The sequence below is a fragment of the Podarcis raffonei genome, chromosome 5, assembly GCF_027172205.1.
Source record: "Podarcis raffonei isolate rPodRaf1 chromosome 5, rPodRaf1.pri, whole genome shotgun sequence".
Classification (NCBI taxonomy): domain Eukaryota; kingdom Metazoa; phylum Chordata; class Lepidosauria; order Squamata; family Lacertidae; genus Podarcis; species Podarcis raffonei.
In genome coordinates this window covers 23,935,638-23,956,029 of record NC_070606.1, presented here as the reverse complement: position 1 = coordinate 23,956,029, position 20,392 = coordinate 23,935,638, and the positions used below count along the sequence as shown (strand labels likewise).

At 41.4% G+C, this 20,392-nt stretch overlaps 1 long non-coding RNA gene across 2 annotated transcripts; it reads right to left on the bottom strand.

Moving 5' to 3' along the window:
* Window positions 1-207: 207 nt before the first annotated feature.
* Window positions 208-19,335, bottom strand: LOC128413807 (uncharacterized). 2 transcript variants are annotated; one of them, XR_008330468.1, is made up of 4 exons: window positions 19,127-19,335; window positions 6,827-6,960; window positions 1,933-2,058; window positions 208-334 (listed from the first exon to the last, which is right to left on the bottom strand). It is a non-coding gene; the product is annotated as an uncharacterized LOC128413807 (long non-coding RNA). The 2 variants fall into 2 exon arrangements; XR_008330469.1 differs by having other exon boundaries at window positions 1,933-2,055.
* Between the last annotated feature and the right edge of the window lie 1,057 nt (window positions 19,336-20,392).

The window sequence follows — 20,392 nt, the reverse complement described above, 5'->3', positions numbered from 1 at the left end:
TCTGAAATAGCTCATTGAACTCTCCAACATAAACACTGAATGTGTGGGCAGGTGGGGTTTGTTTTTTTAAAAAAGCAAAAGCACCCTGTTAGCTTGCTAAAGTGCAATGCTGATCTTCAAAGTCACATCTCGCAGTGCAGCCTTAAGCTTCCGAGTTAAGAGATTTGTAGCAGAACCCCACTGCAGTTGATCCAATGCAAAGCCCGCTTCTGATTATCGAGAGTGCTTTATTTCCCTTCGAAACATGAATGAATGTGTTAGAAGCCTCGTTTTTCACATGTGACTTCAATGCAAAGGGACATCTGATCACCCCATTCAATCTGAAAAGCACCATCTGTTCAGAGAGAGGTGAGGAAAGGATGCTTTTAGTGACGGCTAATGCACAAATTATTTGCAAACAAAAAGCAAACAGAATTAGGATAATTCAGGGGTAAAAAAAAAAAGCAAACAAAATGGAAGGGTTCACCTTCAGGCATCCTCTAAAAAGAAGCCAAAGCTCTGTGGGAAAAGTTTGAAATAACTTTGAAAGTTAGGAAATAACCTTTTCGTTGCAACAACCGTCTGCATTTCAAACCCTGCATCTGTGCAGCCACGGGGCAGGCAGGAAGAGGCAAAAGTAGGCCAAAAAATAAGTACAGTGGTACCCTGGTTCTCAAACTTAATCCGTTCCGGAAGTCTGTTCCAAAACCAAAGTGTTCCAAAACCAAGGCATGCTTTCCCATAGAAAGTAATCCAAACAGATTAATCACTTCCAGACTTTTAAAAACAACCCCTAAAACAGCAATTTAACATTAATTTTACTGTCTGAGACCTTTGATCCATAAAATGAAAGCAATAATTAAATATTAAATAAAATTTAATAAATTTAATATAAAATAAATAAGACAGTATTGTAGATAATAATCTTCCCTGCACTGATGATAGTCATTGTTTGGATGGGGGGGCCTGAACTGGGTTCCACGCAGTCACAAAAACAAATTAACTGAAAAAGCCTCAAAAACAAAAACACAACATAAATAGCAAAATCAAAAGCGCCAAACTTAATCCATTCCGGAAGTCCGTTTGACTTCTGAAACGTTTGAAAACCAAGGCTCCAAAAATCAGCTTCCAAAAATCAGTCAAAACCCAGAACACTTACTTCTGGGTTTTTGGAGTTTGAGAACCAAAGCGTTTGAGAACCAAGGTACCACTGTACTGGTAGTTGAACCACACCAAAGAGCTTTAATTTCCCAGGCTTCCTGGTGCCTGGGATGCTGCTGTATCCGCATCTGAGCAGGATCGGACCTTAGTAATATGCCGCCCTGTGCGAGGCAATTTGACTCCCTCCCCCCCAGCCCTCACAGTGACGGCTTAAGGTGGGGTTTGGGGATGAGGCACGAGGTTCTGGGAGGGTCTTAGAGCCCTCCTTCCTCCTTCCCCAAGACCAGCAAGTGCTTGCCCAACTTTGAGAAGGAGGCAGGAGGACTCTAGGACCCCGTTGGAGCTTCTCACCTGCTTCCTGAAGCTGGGCAAACGCCTACTAGGCTTTGAGTAGGCGCCTTCCTCAGCTGCTCACCTGGTGCAGCTGCACCGCTTGCAATGCCCCAAAACCGCCTCTGATCTGAGGCACCAGGGGCTGGAGCTTCACAAAGAGGCCTCCAGGAAGATCTGCCCCATCATTGCTATTGCCCAACTCCTGCTCCATGCCACTGCTACCTTTAAGTTTCTTTTGGCAGGGGGAATTGGGGCATAATCTAGAGACTTGCAGGGACTGAGAGGAGATATTTGGCTCTGCCACACAGGTTCTGAATTTGTAACTGAGCGGGAGGCAGCAGCATGGAATTGAGAAATCCATTGTCCAGTGCAGGCTGGACCTCTTGGCCACCATTCCTAACAGCTTGCTAGCTTATGCCTTCCTATATATATATATATCCCGTATCCTCTGATGTTTACCTGTGTTGTGTCCACTGAGCTGAATGAAATTGCTTCATATTGGCTGTCTGCAGCTTTGAGTGTCGCTCTGCTTGGTTTTTTTCGGTATGAGTTTTCATCACTGAATTATGAATGAATCAACATCTGCTAAAAAAAAAAGTGTGGGGAGGAAAATAAGCAAACAAACCCAAGGCAGGATGAAAGATGAGACCGAATTTATCTGATGTGCATACACCATTAAGCGGGAGGAAAGAAACAATTTATTGATTTGACTCCTTGCCGCATCATTTTTATGGCTCTTTTGGTTGGCTTTGCACAAGGTATTCATATGATGTCACGTAATGCGGATCCAATTTACAGTGAAAACAGTCCAAACTGATTGTCTGCTCTTTTGTTTATTTCAATACAATAACCCGCACATTTGTATGCGGTTAAGTGAACACAGCAATCAAGATTACAGCGATCTTCTTTGTAAAGCTTGAAAGGATTGGTGCTTCGGGAGAGATGTATCTGAGTGTCATGAACTTGGTGAATATTATCTCTACAAGCCTCATATCTGTTCAGGCTTGTAACCAACTCCAAAAGGGTGTATCATTTGTAACTCTCTTACCCATTTTCCAGTTCCTTCTCCTTGTATTCTCTCTCGCCCCCCCCCCCATTTTAATGGGTGAGGGGAGGCTCATCTGTTGGTACGTTTTTTGTTTGTTTATATCTTGTATTTTTATGTTAATTTAATAGGTTTCGCTTAAAGGGTATTGGAAACAGACTCCAATTCAAATGAAACAGTGGCTGTCCTAGGCACTGGGGTTAAAACGACCCTGACATAAACATTCTTGGCTGCTTTATGGTGTTGCAGAAGTTAAGATAAGGAGGCCCTGTTCTCACCCACAAGTACCTGATCCTGTCACATGATAGAATATCCAGTTCTCTTTACAAGCAGGATAGATGAGAATTCTGTCTGTACCCCATTTCTCCTCTAGATGTCCATAAGTTAGATGCCTCATCATGCAACCCCTGTGGACTCTTGAGCACCTCAATAAGAACCTCGCTACATAAAGGGCACACACATGACACAGACGAACAACAAAGATTGAGAGGTGGAGTTGCAACATCTGAGAAGGGAGCCAAAGGTGCCCACAGAGACCGAGAAAGGGTTGATCAAGCCATCTTCCTTCTCTCATTCACACTATTTGACCTATTATTCTGAAGGTACTCCTAGCTTTGATTTTCTCTCTCCTGAGCCTCAAGGAGGTTAGATTGGTCTCAACTAGGGCCAGGGCCTTTTCAGTACTGGCCTCGACTTGGTGGAACGCTCTGTCACAAGAAACCAGTGCCCTGTGGGATTTGACATTTTTCTGCAGGGCCTGCAGAGCTGTTCCGCCTGGCCTTTGGCTTGGACTCACTCTGACCCCTTATATGGGATTTAGTATATAAATTTTCCCTTGGCTTTTTTGCTGGCCCATGTAGGAGCAGCATGGATAGCTGGCTCGAGTGAATATCTGATGTTTCCTCCCTTTATGGTCTTGATTTATGGGCTACTACTAAAATGAGGCTGCATTTTAAGCCATATTTTAAGCCGTATTTTAATTAACTGTCCCCCCCATTACATTTTATTGTAATTTATATTCAGTGTTAGCCACCCTGAGCCTGGCCTTGGCTGGGGAGGGCAGGGTATAAATAATATTTATTTATTTATTTATTTATTTGGGTTAACCATTGGCAAATCTTCAGCCTTGCTCATCGTCAGTTTGCAGAGCATGAATGGATAAGCTGTGCCCTTCCAGATGTTTATGAATTCCAACTTCCATCCGCTCCAGCCAACATGACCAATGTTCCAACAGCAAGTTAGGATTTTGGAGCAAAGCACAGACTATTTAGTATGCACGTCCCCAGACATGAAGTGAGTGCTTCCTTCACCAGCAAGTATTGCTGGGTGTTTTTCTGTTTGCGGGATTGCTAGAGATGGAGGAAGGCTCCATTTTAAAAGGATTTATACACAGAATTTGCTAGTTCTGACCTGACTGAACTTTGTCTACATCAAGCTGCCACTTGCTTGAATGCCTGATTATGTCTGAACCGCTTGTGCATTGCATGTTTTTTAAAAAGATCAACTAATTAAGTGCAGAATTTTATGCAGTGTGTGTGATATGAATCAAACCACATTCAGTACTTTATTTCTGCAGCATCATACATATAGTTAAATGTGCTTGTTACTTTAGGAATCCTGGAGTATGTATGTGTAGCATATATCTTTCATTCTAATAAAAACATAAGAATGTAATAGCACAGTTCCCATTGGAGGATTTCTATACCACATCATAATCATGGATTTGCATAAAGTCAGAGTGGGTATTCTGATCATTTCTATTTTTAGCCTAGTATTTTTATTTATTAATTAAGAGGAGCAGAGCTCCTCCTCCCCACCCCCAGATGTGTGCACAGCCCATCCCCTAGTGTATATAATATTATGACTCTAACAAGTACAAAAATATAATACTATGTTTTTTTCAGTTGAACTAGTTAAAAAACAACTTGCTTTTCATTAAGACCAAGGAATGACATGGAACTTAAAAAATATATCTGCAACTAAGCACGGCATTGAGGTTTTCAGGAAATTCTATCTGTATTTAGGGCAGACCAGGGTTGTGCTTTCAGCAGAGTGTTTAGGATTATAGTGGAGACATAAAACCAGGAAAGTGGGTGTACTTTTTGCAGTGATGGCGCAGCAGGTGGAATTTGGGGTTTGAACCCCTTCTGAGCCTGGCTGTTCATTGGGTTGCTTCAGACAAATCACTTCCTCAATCTAATCTGGGGGAAATCAGTACTATAACTTGTACATCCATAACCTGCTAGCATAACAAATAGCAGTAAATGGCAAATTTTGTTTTTATTGCTGCTTAGTAACGACAACAAATTTTGATAATCATTTATTTGTCCACTTCCATAGAAAACTAATTAATGTATAATTTGCTAAACCAAGCACTGTTGATTTTTAATTAGCCATGGCCTTTTTCATCACTACTCTCTTTCCATGTGTTGGTTTTTCTTCCCTCTAGTGGCTAACCCCAAAGTGCAAGCAATTTTGCAAGTGTTCATCGTAAGGAAAGCCATTGGGTTTGTTATCCACATTGCCAGTGCTCCACCTGATCGGAAGTATAGAATAGTATTTTGGTGGCCGGATCACTAGATGGGGCTATAAACTACATCATAATCTCAATGTATGTCATCAGAACTCATATTACATGGCATAATTGTTGAGGATTACAAGCAAATTCCCAGGCAACAAATTATCCACCTTTTGTGCTTACAGATAAGAGCTGTAAAATCAGCACAAATTATTCACTCCCCTAAAATTGGGGCAGATTCTCTCCCAGACAAATTCCACTCAAAACTGAAGGAGAGGGGCCCGTGTATGTGTGGCAGAATGTACGAATTCTGCTAACATCCCTGTTTGTCTAATGGTCATCCTGGGCTTATCAAGTGCTCTAAACTCTAATTATTGATTAGGGTTGCATTTGTTGTACGAGGAGCAAGGAACAAGTTCTCTGTGTAGTTGTACCAGCCAATGGTGTTGCCTGAAAGATTAGAGGACCTGGTTATAGTGTTATATGCCACCCCTATCTCCTAGCGGTGTGAAATATCAGGGGTTTCAGGCACTTACCCAGGGTTTGTGTTTTCTTCAGAAATTAGGCACAATGGAGATTGTGGTGTCTTTAGGATATATGGTTTTATCTACACACATATATACAACCTGCACCTAGATGGAGGGATTGCAGAGCACGTCCTATGAAGCTCTGGCGTCCCCCTTTCAGGTAGCATTGTATTAAAAGGACAGCAAAAAAGCATCCTCTGTGTCTCTGAGAGCCAGTGTGGTGGTGTGGTTAAGAGCGGTAGACTCGTAATCTGGGGAACCGGGTTCGCGTCCCCGCTCCTCCACCTGCAGCTGCTGGGTGACCTTGGGCTAGTCACACTTCTTTGAAGTCTCTCAGCCCCACTCACCTCACAGTGTTTGTTGTGGGGGAGAAAGGGAAAGGAGAATGTTAGCCGCTTTGAGACTCCTTAGGGTAGTGATAAAGCGGGATATCAAATCCAAACTACTACTACTACTCTTCTTCTTCTTCTTCTTCTTCTTCTTCTTCTTCTTCTTCTTCTTCTTCGATCCAGCCTATCATCCTCAGTTCACATGGAGTTCTGTCCCTTCTTTTTGCAGCTAACAACTCCAAGGACCTCCTGTTGGTCTACGTCATTCAAAGTTGAAACCTTAAGCCTGGCCTTTGCCTCTGCCCACTAGCACCCAGCAAACAATGGACCCCACTCCCCCTTGCCTGGCAGTCTTGCCCTCTGATGGTTTCCTTGATGGGCCATCAGCAGCCTTGGCACATGGAGGGCAAATCTATACTGGTTGGTTATAGCGTTTAAAATGTGTTATAAAAATGTGGCACCAGAGGGTGCTGTAGAGCAGTGATCTGTCGGCAATGGAAAATTGCCTTGAGAGCTATATTACATTTCTTTTACAATGTTCTAACAGATCAGTGTAGATCCACCCCAGTTAGTTGTGTCAAGCTGGCTTGGTTCATTAGCATAACTAAATCCAGGGGGCTTCTGTGTTTAGCAAAGGTTAATCAAACCTGGATTAATTTTAACTTTTACTACATCCAGGAATTATTGGGGGGAATCTGACACTCCAGAATTTAGGAGAATCTGCCCCCCAAAACCATAATAAAACTGTATCATCATTTCCATCAGAAACTGCCCCTCCCAAAAAACCACTCTGGAGTTTCATAACTGAGAAGGAAATTTAAATACACATTTATCCCATCCAACCAAACATTCAAACCACTAACCCACACCGGTTGACTGGGTATGGTATTGACAGCCATAGAATTAGCATTTCATCTCTAGGGAGTGGACTTACCTTCCAGAATCAAAGTTGTCTAATGAGTTCAGAGAGGAGAGTACTAGGAAGGTGTCTTACATATGTTCCATCTGGTTCAGTATTGTCTACCCTCAATAGCAGTGGCTCTCCAGGGCTTCAGGCAGGGATCCTTCCTAGTTGGTGGAAAGTATCATACTGGATTCACAAACAGGATCACATTATGGTGCTGGGTAACAGCAATACATCTCACCTTTCCCTCCCTTTCTGATACATAAATCATTAAAGGGCACCAGGCACAGTGGAGTTAAAATATTTCAATGTGTGTTGGGGTGACTATAGCAAGAAATGGGAGTAACAGCATAACCCTATGCATATATATTCAGAAGTAAGTCCCATTGAATTAAATGGGACTTACTCCTATCCAGTCATCACAGGACTGCAGCTTAGGTGCCATTCTTAACAACCTCCTGTTCTTAACAAAACTAATGATTAGGGTTGATTGATCTGCTCACACAAAACCTTGTTGATTCATGTTTGTGGGAGAAATCCACCCAATGAAATTGCACATGGCAACATGTCCCATTAAACTCAATGAAACCAATTTCTGAGTCAGAGTTGTTTGAAGTTGGCACTTGTGATGGGGGAAAGAAGAAGAACACAGAAGAGGGTTATTTTAGGATTCTTATGCTCTTCCCACCATTATTCTGAGGGGATCATTCCCCTGTAGAGTTCTCCATTGTTTGCTATAACAAAACTATGAAAATTTACTTGTTCTCTTCATGGCAGAGATTAGATTACATAATACGAGAACTAGGAGACAGATAGCCTGCAGGTATTTATTAGTCAAAAGAAGACTGATAACATTATGTAAGGATAGGCCATATTATGAAAATGAAATCCCTGAAGTGATGTACATTTATTGAAAAGGGAAGAACTGAAAAGACATCTTTTGTACATATGCACATTGAACTATTCCACTTTCTTCCTCACCCTCTCCTCTTAGGAGAAACTTCATTAGATATTATGGGAGAGAAAGTAGATGAATAAATGAGCAAATTAAGTTAAATTTGGATATGCAGAAGGTATTAAAAATAAATTTAAGGAACCGCAGAAAGAGGGGGAAGGAAGTCAAGTTTTGAAATATTAAAATGATTGTGTGTGTGTGTGTGTGTGTGTATATATATATATATATATATATATATATATATATATATATCTATATATATATATATATAGATATTATGGGAGAGACTCCTGTCCCCTCTCAGATCCTGTCTTGCTACCCTTGCCTAAGGTTCTCTTCAAATTCAATATAATATAGCATAATATTTATATTCTGTCCTTCCAAAAGCTTTGCCCTAGATCAGCAGTGGCTCTTCTCCCATAAATGTTCAGTGGCTCCCTTGACGCACCATGTCACAGGATTGGAGGAAGTAGCTCCAGTTTCTTCTCCAAGTTTAGTGACTGGGAGTTTAAATTTTTTTAAAAATTTTAAAGGTATTTAAAATATTTTCAGTAAAAAATTCTTTTTTTAATGTTTTTAAATAATTAATTTTTAATTAATTTTTAATTTTAAAGGTATTTAAAATGTTTTCAGCAAAAAAAATGCGACTGTTTGTACCCCAATTTTCCAAAATATGCCACTTTAAAGTCTCTGAAATTATGATAAAGGATAATAAGTTAATAAATAAATCAGGTGTGAGAGCTCCCCAGAATGAACTATATTGACAATACAGATACACACACAAGCAGGTTTTCAAGTGGAGGAAGGGGCCATTCAAACTATTGTCCTGTGTCAACCCTGGACAGGAAATAATTTAAAATGTGAGTACTTTGCCACATTACAATTTAATTCTGTTCCCTGAACCTTGAGATGCCAATATAAATATGAGTACATTCGCTGGGAAATCAATACGTTTCAATTAGAATAGCATTGCCTTTCAAAATAAGCAACAGATCTGTGAATGTGTTACAATATTCAGTTACCTGGTAGCACTGATAGTTATTCTAACATGAAATAACAACAAAGGGTTATTACAAAGGCATATTACTTGATGTTTCTGAACAGCTTGAAGAGAAAAGGCATGATCCAATCAAGTTTATGTACTTGAAGGCTAAAAAAGAATAATCTTCATTTAGCAGAATGATACTGACTCATCGCAGTTTGCCTAGGTCCCGTCTCCATGTATAATTTACATTATTCCTAGCTTGCCCACTGAAATCAATGAGACCTAACCTTGAATGGATCATACCCAAATAGCTTGTGGGATAGATTATATTGAAGCTGGTTTTATATTTTGCAGTAATGCCCTCCCCCCCCCACTTGGATGTTTATTTTAATGCTGTTGATTTAGTTAATGACACACACACTGTTTTATTAATTTAAGTTGTGTGTTTATTAAAATTACATTGAGAAGGTTTCAACTTTTTGAGAACAACTGGCTATGGGATGTTCCTGAGAAGGCTACAACTTCTGGGGTTTTCTGGGGAAGAGGGGTAGATTACTAAACGACTCTGGGAATGTAGTTCTGTGAAGAGAATAGGGGTCTGTCTATCATCTGTCAGTACCTTTAACAAACTAGGGTTGTGGGCCCAGCTGGCATGAGGTAGCAAGCGGCCAGGGGCTAACCAGGGAAGATAAAATAATCACAAGGCAACCATTTTGGGATAATACAGGCCACCACATTATTGATTACAGATGAAAGCAAATCTTGGCGTAGGCGCTGGGTATTTATCCAGAATCACCCAACCTGACTGCTGGTTGATTTGGAGAAGGGTTAATCTTGGGTTAACCCAGTGTGGTGTAGTGGTTAAGAGTGGGAGTCTCGTAATCTGGGGAACCCCATTCGCGTCTCCGCTCCTCCACATGCAGCTGCTGGGTGACCTTGGGCTAGTCACACTTCTTTGAAGTCTCTCAGCCCCACTCACTTCACAGAGTGTTTGTTGTGGGGGAGAAAGGGAAAGGAGAATGTTAGCCGCTTTGAGACTCCTTAAAGGGAGTGAAAGGCAGGATATCAAATCCAAACTCTTCTTCACTTCTTAAGGATCACCCCGTGGCATACATAAAAGCGGGGTGACTTGTAAGATCACTGTTGTGGAGTATTACTCTAACCCATCAGCCCCCACCTGGGCATCAAGATGGAAGCACCTCCCCCTGGAACCCTTTAACGGGGTACCCCTATCCCTTGGAGTGGGCGGTGAAAGTCCCACTCAGCCCCCTGATCCACCTTGACTAGGTATACAACCCCCTGCCTTATCTGCCCAATCTGTGACAATTGCTATGAGGAAGGCAAAACCCCCAGACTGGCCCAATGTGCCTGGAGGATGAATTCCACCCTAGTCCCAAATAAATTTACTTTACTAATTAATTAATAAATTAGTAAATTTAGTTTACTAATTTATTAATGCCTTCCATATTAGTGTCAAGGTGATTTATAAAATAAACAAATAGCTCAAAATAGCATTGTATTCTTTTAAAAAGAGATTTACAAACAATAGGGAATAAGCACCTTTTCACTCAACTGGAAAAGCTTGTTGAATCAAAAAGGTCTTCAATCATTTCTAGAAAGTACAAAAATAGTGGGTACCCACTGTATCTCATGCAGGGATGTATGATGTTTGTAGTTTGGGCAACAAATTAACATTTAAGTGTTTAAAGCAAAATCTTTGTAAACCAAACTAAATGATGAAAACTGTTCTCTTTCAAATAGGTTTTAAAAAGTGGGTTTTCAAAACCCTCTAGGACATTATAACCATGTTGCATTATAAAATACCATGTTTCATGTATTCCCAATTGCTGGTTTATGTCAGTATATCATACCAAATGGAAAAGGATTCACTTTGTTCTTTAGAGACACTTTTGCTTTCCTCTAGTGACTCCTTTCCATTTATATTGATGAATGAATCCAAAATCTAATTGTTACTCATTGACTGAACCAACTGCGTAAGCTGCTAGTTGTGAACAAGCTGATAACAATATTGCACAGCATAGATTCTCATCCACAAATGAACTAAAAATATCCAGATTGTTTAATCTTAGTATATTAGCGCTTATTAGGCCCCCATCAGCTGGTCATTAACATCTGGATTCTGAAAGTCTGTAACAATATGTCTCTTCGAAACACTAGCACAAAAATCACAGCTCTTGTTTCTATTGTGATGCAAGTAAAATTCACAGTGCTGATCCTCACCTCTGAGGTCCTAAATAGCTTGGTTGCAATATGGTAAGAAATCAGCACCAAATTCTCTCCAAGGAAGTACCTGTGCAGTAATGGTAGGTGTGTTTAGATATTGTGGATGAGGTGGCCAGGAGAGTTGTTGTAATTTATATAAGGCCTTTCATTTTGAGAAGAAGCACCATAGTGGTTCACAGACAAATAAAAGCCAACAGCAATATAACAAAAATAAAAAAACACAGCTACCAATTAAAAATAAATAAATAAACATACATACATACATACATACATACATACCCCGCCCATCTGGCTGGGTTTCCCCAGCCACTCTGGGCGGCTCCCAGCAGAATATTTAAAACATGATAAAATATGAAACATTTAAAACTTCCCTAAAGAGGGCTGCCTTTAGATGCCTTTATAAAAAATACAGCTACCAATACTTAAAATACATAGTGAAACAGCTACATTAAATCATCCATAATTAAAAAAAGACACAGATGAAACAATCTAAACTTGAAATTCAAATCAGGAGAGTGGGAAAATGGCAGCTCCACACAGATTCCTGCAGGGCTATGGAGCTAGGAATTATGGGACTGCAAATGATGTCACTGGAGAGTGTTTCCTAGGCTGTCATTTCCACCCAGGGATTGGTTCAGTGGTGGATGATGGGTGGGCTGGCAGTGCTCACATGACCTTGATTTCCTGTGTGGCCCATCACATTCTCCCAGCATGCAGTTGCAAGACAACATCAAGGTTGACCATGATGAAGCTTCACCGCCCTCTCCATCCCAGTATGGGGCAGGGACACAGACAACTGGAAGTTCGTTGAGTGCCACCACTTGACCCCACTGCCCACTACTAGATTGGTGAAATCTTTGGCTGCAAATGGGTTCAAACCCCAATTCAATCTTGAGCCACTACAGGAGGCAGAAATAAAGAACAATAGTAGTCTGGCATTTAAGTGACTTGCAAACAAGTTGTTTTTCCAGTCTGAGATACCTATTCTATGCCCTTAATTTGCAATAGATTCTTTAAATTTTATATGGCTTTATATAAAAATTATCTGTTATATGGACCCTAATCATTTCAAATTATACTCTTTGCTTCAGTAACAGCTCTGATGTTACTGTATCAGAAGTGGCACATTTGAATTTATTCATGAAAGGCAAGACAATCCATAGTCAACAAGCCCTTTCCGCATCTCCAAGGATGGATCAACTTTAATTCTAAAATGCGTATGTAGTTACATTGATGCCGTCACTTTCCATGGATTTTCCCATTAAAATGGGAATAAATATTGGGGGTTATTTTTCAATTGGCTGCTTCATAGGGGTAAACCCAAAGATAGATTTCGATCGCTCAAGCTACGATTAAAAATATGTATCAGAAAATCCAGCAAAATGATTCATTGCTACATACGTCAGCAGCATTTATCTTTCACATCTTTAGCTCCAAGAGCATATAAACTTTCAAGGATGGTCAGTCAGTGGACAATGTTTATATATTACTTAGAAATCAATTTCAAGATAGAACATTCTGAACTTCCGAACAAGGAATGAGGTGCACAGATGTTACGATGGCTATTCCCCAACATATATAGATTTGATTTATATCAAAGAAAGCTCTCTCTCTCTCCCTCTCTCTCTCTCTCTCTCTCTCTCTCTCTCTCTCTCTCTCAAAACAGACCCCTCTAACCTTGCTGGAACTATGGGCTAGAGCAAATACTACTTGATAGTCTCAAGTGTTGTAAAAATGATCTTATGAATAAACTAGGGTTACCATAACGCCCGGAAAGCTCAACAACCTTTCTGTCTGGATATGAAATACGGCAGCCCTAGAATAAGCTAAATAGCTTTCATTGCTGCACTAAACTCAGGGTCTCTACCACTACTTCACTACATATAAAGATCTAGATATGCAAAAATCCCCCCTTTTTGTAAAACAAACAAAGAAGGAAACCCAAAATAAGTGTTTGCATGAGGTATCTGGAACCTTTTTGTACTTAATGCATAGGCCTTCCACAGTCACCATCTGAAGATAGGGAATAAAGGACGGGAATAATATTAGAACAGGAATTATATATGAGCCAATACAGGCGTAGGTCACAACTTTCGTATAAGGGAAAACATTTGAAACTGAGAAAATGGAAAAGACTGTAACAGCACAGAAGAAAACAGATGGGGGGGGCAGCCCACAGGTTACATTATTCTTGCTTTTAATAGCAACTGATAATGTTTATTTTGAAGAAAAAGCAGTCATGGGGCCCTGATCTGAAAGGTCTTTTTTTTTAACACCAATTTACTACCACGGTGCTCCCTCCCTTGCTATTTGTCCATGAAGCTGCTGTGGTGGTGAACAGCACTTTTGGGAACAAATATGAGCTGCCTTGGGTGGCAGCGTAGTTTGGCCTAATATACTGCCGAAGCCAAGATGTTGAAGGCTATGAAACATGGTTCATAAATGTTTACAATTTCAAGGGACGTTATGAGTCTAGTTCGAGCAGGTTACTGTTCTTTCTACTATGGGGCAAAGCGAACATTTGCCACAACTTGGGGTGTGTGGTACTAGAATGTGATGCCCACATTGCTACTTTTCACAGAGAAGACCATGCCCATGAGAAATTTCTCATGTTAGTTTAACTAGAAATCAGAATGAAAACTAATATTCAAAAGTTGGCATACTCTAGTCTAGCTTCACTGCTTAGAATGAGTGCAACATTTCAGAATTCAGATACGAACTTTCAATGTGACAGTCTATTCCAAAATTCAAGTGCTCGTTGGCATCATCTAGGAAATATCAGAGGCTGTCAAACACTGTTGGATATAAATACCATTGCATGTCATCTGACAGATGCTATTGGATGCTAAATACTGTCCATTACTAAAGTGCTTACCACGCCAGTGATCAGACGGCGACATCAAATGTCACATATCAAATGGCAAAATAAAATATGACAGGGCATCAAATATACAGAGAATGCTTGGCAAATATTGGAATATTCTGAAAAAAATATCTGGAAAAATATTCTGCGTTAAAATTTGCAGAGGAGCAAATTGCTCTTGGCTCTTTTGGAAGCGAATCAAAGCCTTTCAGCTGCTGTTTCGACAGAGGATTTGGAACCAAGTCATGGTGTGCAGGAATAAAGTGAATTAATTAGCACTGAACAGCATGTGTGGTCCAGCAACATCTGAAGTCTGAGATCATGTAGTGATGCTGCCCCTTTTGATGTCAATATTGCTAGTTTTTCACACAGAATCTTGGCTTTCAGAGATAACCAGAGTGATGGAGGGTAGATACAGAGTGCAGGAGTAAAGAGGAAACAGCAAGGATTAGAGAGTAGGAATGAATGGTTTGTTATCACAATGGAGAGAGATGAGTCCCTAGTATATGTGTATGTGTGTTTTATATGGACCTATATATACATGGACCAATATATATGGACCAATGCCTTTTAACTTATTCATACATGATCTGGTCATTGGACTGACAGATGTGTATATGAATGAGAAAGGGCTACTCCCATAGGCATCTGGTGTTGGTGCCTGGGTACACTGAGATAGACCTCGCTGGGGTTCTTGCACCAACTGGAGAATCCCTGGCAGCAATGTTCCCCCCCACAAGCAACCCTTGGGATGATTCATCACTCTTCTTTCCCGATGCGCTTCTGTGACACATACTGTATCCGGAGATATATGCACACAATACAATAGCAGAGTTCAAGCAGAAGCTAAGCATTGGATGTGTGGATTTCTAAGCTACTTTATTATGTACAAAACAGAACAAAAGAAAACATGGCTCCTCTCTCTTTCTTCATCCCCAAGACAGAAGAAAAACAAAAGTACTACACAATGGAACAGTGTAACTGAACTTCCGCTCTCATGACTCCAACAATATGGAATGTCAACACAGACATGTGATGAAAACAATCACACATCCTGCAGCGGGAGGAATGAAAACCCAACATCTGGTTGGCTATGATGAGACATGTTTAGGATTGTGGTCTTCACATCAAGGTTGCATCTGTTTTTTATAAAAGCCTGTAAAAGGGAACCAAGATCCCTGGGAGGCTCCTATCTTTTGTCTCCCTTCTTTTAACCAAATATATTTGGCCATTTATTGCCATCATAGGAATTGTAGACATGCACTTACAGACCTAACCATGCTTGCTCAGAAACGCAGTTGGGGGGGGGTGAACTCCCTGTTGCATGTGGAATCCTGTACCAAATTTCCTGGGTTCAAGGCCATTAAACTCAAGCTTTTGGGTAGGCATGAACAGTGTTAAAATGTTTTTTGAGAATTCAGCCTGAGTCTGCTAAGAGCTGCTGCTCCAGCTGAGAACTGATATTGGTGCTGACCACTGCTGTACTTATCAAATATTGAGCACTGCTGTAGAAGCAGGTTTCTTCCTGAAAATCTCCCAGGCAGGAAACTCCATACTGAGTCCCTAGTGCTCAGTTGCCAGTATAGTTAAGAATCTATTCCTAAAGTTTAGGACCTAAACTTTTAGATAGTCCTACTTCCTTAAGTGAATAGGAGAGAACCATTGTCCTGGTTGGAGTGCGAAGGGGAACCCTTTACATTCAAAACTGATGCCTTTGTCCTTTTCATGCCCCACATGAATATGAGATTAAAAAAGAATAATGAGCCTCTTACTGAAATCAAGGTGTAGAATGAGCTGAAAATGCCTATTAATGTGGGACATCCTGCATAATCCATCACTGTTACATGAGGTCATAGGATCAAATAGCAGGGTTTTTCTTTTCTTTTCTTCTTAAAGGACCAGAAACATTTGATGGCCATTCACTTTTTTAGATGAAATCCTAACAGCATTTAAGCTACTGCTTTCTCATTGGCACATAAAGTCAAAATATCTCTGCATGAATGCCATAGTCTGTAAGTATCTGAGATACTTGGAGCGCATCACTTCCAGTAGTTCAGATATATACTTTTAACCCAGTATATTCCATGCAATTTCAGTTCCATTTATATTATTTCCACTGCTACCCTAACCCCTTTGGCCCAGAATAAGGGGTGGTGGTGGATTTCTCTGCCTGATGTGGCTTAGTGAGCTGCCTTTCCCAAGGCATCATTTTCAGAAAGTTGCTTATAAACCTGTGAGGCAGGTCATCATTTGTGGAAAGTAAAAGCAGACCTATACCATTGGTGCAGGGTAGGGAAAAGTGTTGAGCTGAGGAATCTCTGGCTCTGCAATAGTTGTTGGACTCCATTCCCATCAGCTGGAGTCAGTGCGGCCAAAGTTAAGGGATGATGGGAGTTGTAGTTCACTAGCATCAGGAGGGTCAAAGGTTCCCCAGCCCTGCCATACAGAAATAAACCCGATAAGACTCTTGAGAGTCCCATGGACTGCAAGAAGATCAAACCTATCCGTTCTTAAGGAAATCAGCCCTGAGTGCTCACTGGAAGGACAGCTCCTGAAGCTGAGACTCCAATACTTTAGCCACCTCATGAGAAGAGAAGACTCCCTGGAAAAGACCCTGATGTTGGGAAAGATGGAGGGCACAAGGAGAAGGGGACGACAGAGGATGAGATGGTTGGACAGTGTTCTTGAAGCTACCAGCATGAGTTTGACCAAACTCTGGGAGGCAGTGGAAGACAGAAGTGCCTGGCGTGCTCTGGTCCATGGGGTCACGAAGAGTCGGACACGACTAAACGACTAAACAACAACAACAAAAAATCAGACCAGGGGCTTAAGCAATGATTCATACACAGTGACATCATTTCTTGACAAGCATACATGCAATGGTTTATTTATTTTGCACTAAGTTTTGAATGTGGTCCTGAAGGAAACGTGTGGTGAAACAGAAGTGCTAATGGCTTTCAGGTGGCTGAAAGGATATCACTTGGGCTACAAAGTGAAAAGCACAAAGATAAAGACAAGCAAAGGAGCCATTTTTGATTGAGTTCATTCTATAAAAGCTGTTGGTGCTTAACCGCACACAGAAAACCCTATTTTGGTTTCAAAGAAATCATGAAATGAAAGGCTGCAGCAGGATCACATGGTAACAAAAGCACAGTGGCAGCAGTTCTGGCCTCCCATAAACTTCTCACCCAGCGCTCTAGAAAGAAAAGAAAATATTGGTTGAACTTTCAGAGAGCAGGAGAGACTTCCGTTGTCTTTTGAACTTCAGTGTTATCCGTGGAAAGTCAGTTTCAATTTTGTATGAAGAGAAATGCTTACCTGGTCATAAGCCTCCTTTTCATGCAAGATAAGAATTTTCACCGGGAAATTATTTGTTAGCAAATCTCAGTGTCAGCTCAATTCTGGAAAATAACTATTTGTGTTTAAGGTTGTGTTGCTTGTAAAGAAACTGCTCTTTGCTACCTGTTTATTAAGGACGATGTTCAAAATACAGCCTTTATCCTTAGAATGAGTAGTTTTAAAGGGGTATAAAAGTAGTATAAATTTTTATCTTACCTTCTCTGATATTGTCAGAATACAGACAGAGAGACAGAGTCATAGAAATATAAAACATGATATTCTGTGTGTATATAGGCCTAATAGACTACATCTGAACAGATATCTTCCTCCCCTAGTTCCATCAAGGCCCTTAAGATTAATTTGGACTGCTCCCTGGGGCTGAAAGGAAGCTGCATGGAAAACAATGGGCTTACTTCTGACCAGGCATGTGTGGTTGACACTGTTAAGCATGCAATGTATATTGCCAAATCAGATCCACAAAGGGATACCGAGACAAGTGCCTTTTCCGTGGCTGCCTCTCAGCTTTGGAATGTTCTCCTCAGAGACCTTCCAAAACTACATCCTAGATGTTGCTTGGAAGTGGTACAAGACATTTGGATTGTGGTCTCTCTGAACCAGAAGGGTTAGGGTAAAATAATTACCTTGTTACTTGTTGCAAGTATAGTTCTAGGCAATTAGGATGGGGTGGCCAGTAAATCCGACTAATCAAGAATTCAAGATCACAAACTAGGAAATAAGATTGACAAACTGTTCAAAGCCATCAACACCTTTCCTCTCACATTACCCAAATCTCACTCATGCCAAAAACATTATCCACCTAGGCCAGGAAACTACTAGTATAGCCAGTGCTTTTTTCTGGGGGGATGCAGGGGTACGCATACCCCCCAAATTTTGTGAATTTGTGTACTTTTCTCCATTTACTGTATTTATTTTCCCCGATTTGAACTATAAAATGGTGATTTTCTTGAGTCAAAATGAGAGTACCGCTATACATTTTTAAAGAAAAAAAACCACTGAGTATAGCACACTATAACTCAGTGGGAATTAATGTGCACTTAACATAACCCTAACCAAACCGGACCCTGCTTAGCTTTGCACTTGAGGCTAGGATGCTTAATCCTTGGCTGATAAATGGATTAAATTTATAGCACAAGTCTGGAGCCCAAGGAGCCAAAATAGGCCACACAGTTAAAGGAATGCAGAAATAAATGTACTCATACCAAGCCCTGTTGAGAAAATGCAGAGAGAAATCCTTCCATGAAATTCATTTAGAATTATAAATGGTGCTAAGAGTTTTCTAGGAATGTGGCAATGAAAGGATCCATCTACATTTCAAAACAACAAGACAATGCCATAGAGACTGTAGCCCTGACATATGTAACTTGACGAAGGCCACACATATTAACCTGAACGCAATTACAGAAAAGCCCCGTGAGCTAACAGACCTATTCATCTATGGTGTGTGAAACTAAGGTCATCTCAAATTACACAATGCAGGAAGCAAGCCAGGCTGTCACTCAGAGGCTGCAGACGAAACTACTGTGTATTAAAAGCCTGGCAGCAAAACAATCCACTTCTAATCACGAACCTTTGTCCTCACCAGCTTATAGAACTACTTGCTCATTTGAGCATGGGTAGCAAAAAGCTGCTTTGGTTTTAGTTCGAAGAATCAATGAAAGCACAAGCATGGATGAATGGAAGTTGATCCATTGGAGGAAATAGGGAGCTGCCCCTCCAACCTCTGCCCTCAGTTAGCCTACATCAGCCTGCCTTCTTACAATGAATCAGGGTTAAGCTTCCCCAGCACTGTAATACCGAGGACTTTTGTTGAAGCCTCTCCTGACCTGTTAAAGCACGGTTCTGTATCTGCTGTCCTACCCTGGAATCTTCTTCAGGCTCTCCTACCAGACACCAGTCTGTTCTTCTAAACTGCCTCTCCCTTACCATTCAGGACCATGGACAGGTTCTCCCCTTGTATCTTCCACAGATGCCAAATGTTTCAGCTACTCCATCCACCAAGCCACTTTGCCTACCTCTCAGGCCTTCCTTCTCAATCCTCTTCCTTTGCTGACATTGTCGTCATCTTCTGCCTGTCCACTAGGAATCACCAACTGACACCGAGCGACTAACATCCAGCTAAATACTCGCTGCTTCTGCCTTCCACCCAGCCCCAGCCAATCACACTCTCTAGCTAAGAATTCTAAACCTGCAACCACCAATCGGAATATGAATATCTTCTATTCTTCTTTTGCATACTGAGGGTTCTGTCTCCAACCCCTTTTGAGTGGTCAGTTAAGCTCCCTGCCCCATGACAGTTAAGCCAACTTTCACCTGACCAGATAGAAGACTTCCCCCATCAAACACTTTGCAATGTATATAGTGACAGAATACATTACACAAGCCCCACTAAAACAAACAAGATTTCATCACACTGGGCAATGACTGTCATTCTTATTTTTGAACAGTAGGCTATGTTCCACCCACAATGAAGTCAGATGTTTGCGTGGCGAGTTCCCCAGGAAGAAATAAAGAAATAAAGACACAGAACACCAAGTATTAGGTTAATGGGCGGAATAGGCCACAACTTTATTGATTACAGGAATGAGCGGTATTGGCTTAGGCATTGGTCCTATCGACTAGCCGGCTTCAGCCCGATTGCATGAAGACCGGCAAGGGTTAACCACCAGTAGAGGGAGTCCTGCTGAGGCACGTCAACTAGGAGCTCCCCCGGGGTCACTGCTCAGGGGCATGCCTTAGGCCCATACCTCCATAGGCTTCAGACAGGGCAACACCCCCCGGAATCCTTTATCGGACTACCCTTTGCTGTGGGGGGAGGCAATGGCGCTTCCTCCCCCCCATACACTTAACCCTCCCTTACCAATGCCTAGCCACCAATGCCGAGGAGTTGTGACGGGTTTTTACGAGGTAGGCGAAAAACCAATTGGCTGGAGCCAATTTGCCAGTTGGAAAAAATTCCTACCAGGCCCCTTGCGGCAACCAACCGAAGTCCATAGCAATTTTAAGGAGCCTGCCGGGAGGGAGGGTGGGAAACAGGAACAGCTGGCTGACGCGGCAAAAAGAGGGGGAGCCTCGGCCGCACCGGCCCTAAATAGGGTGGGCCACGCCCCCCAGTCAGCCAATTGGTGACGCGGCCGAGGATTCCCCTGATCTCACAGGGACTGGGCGTGAAGCCCGCAACCCCACCTCCTC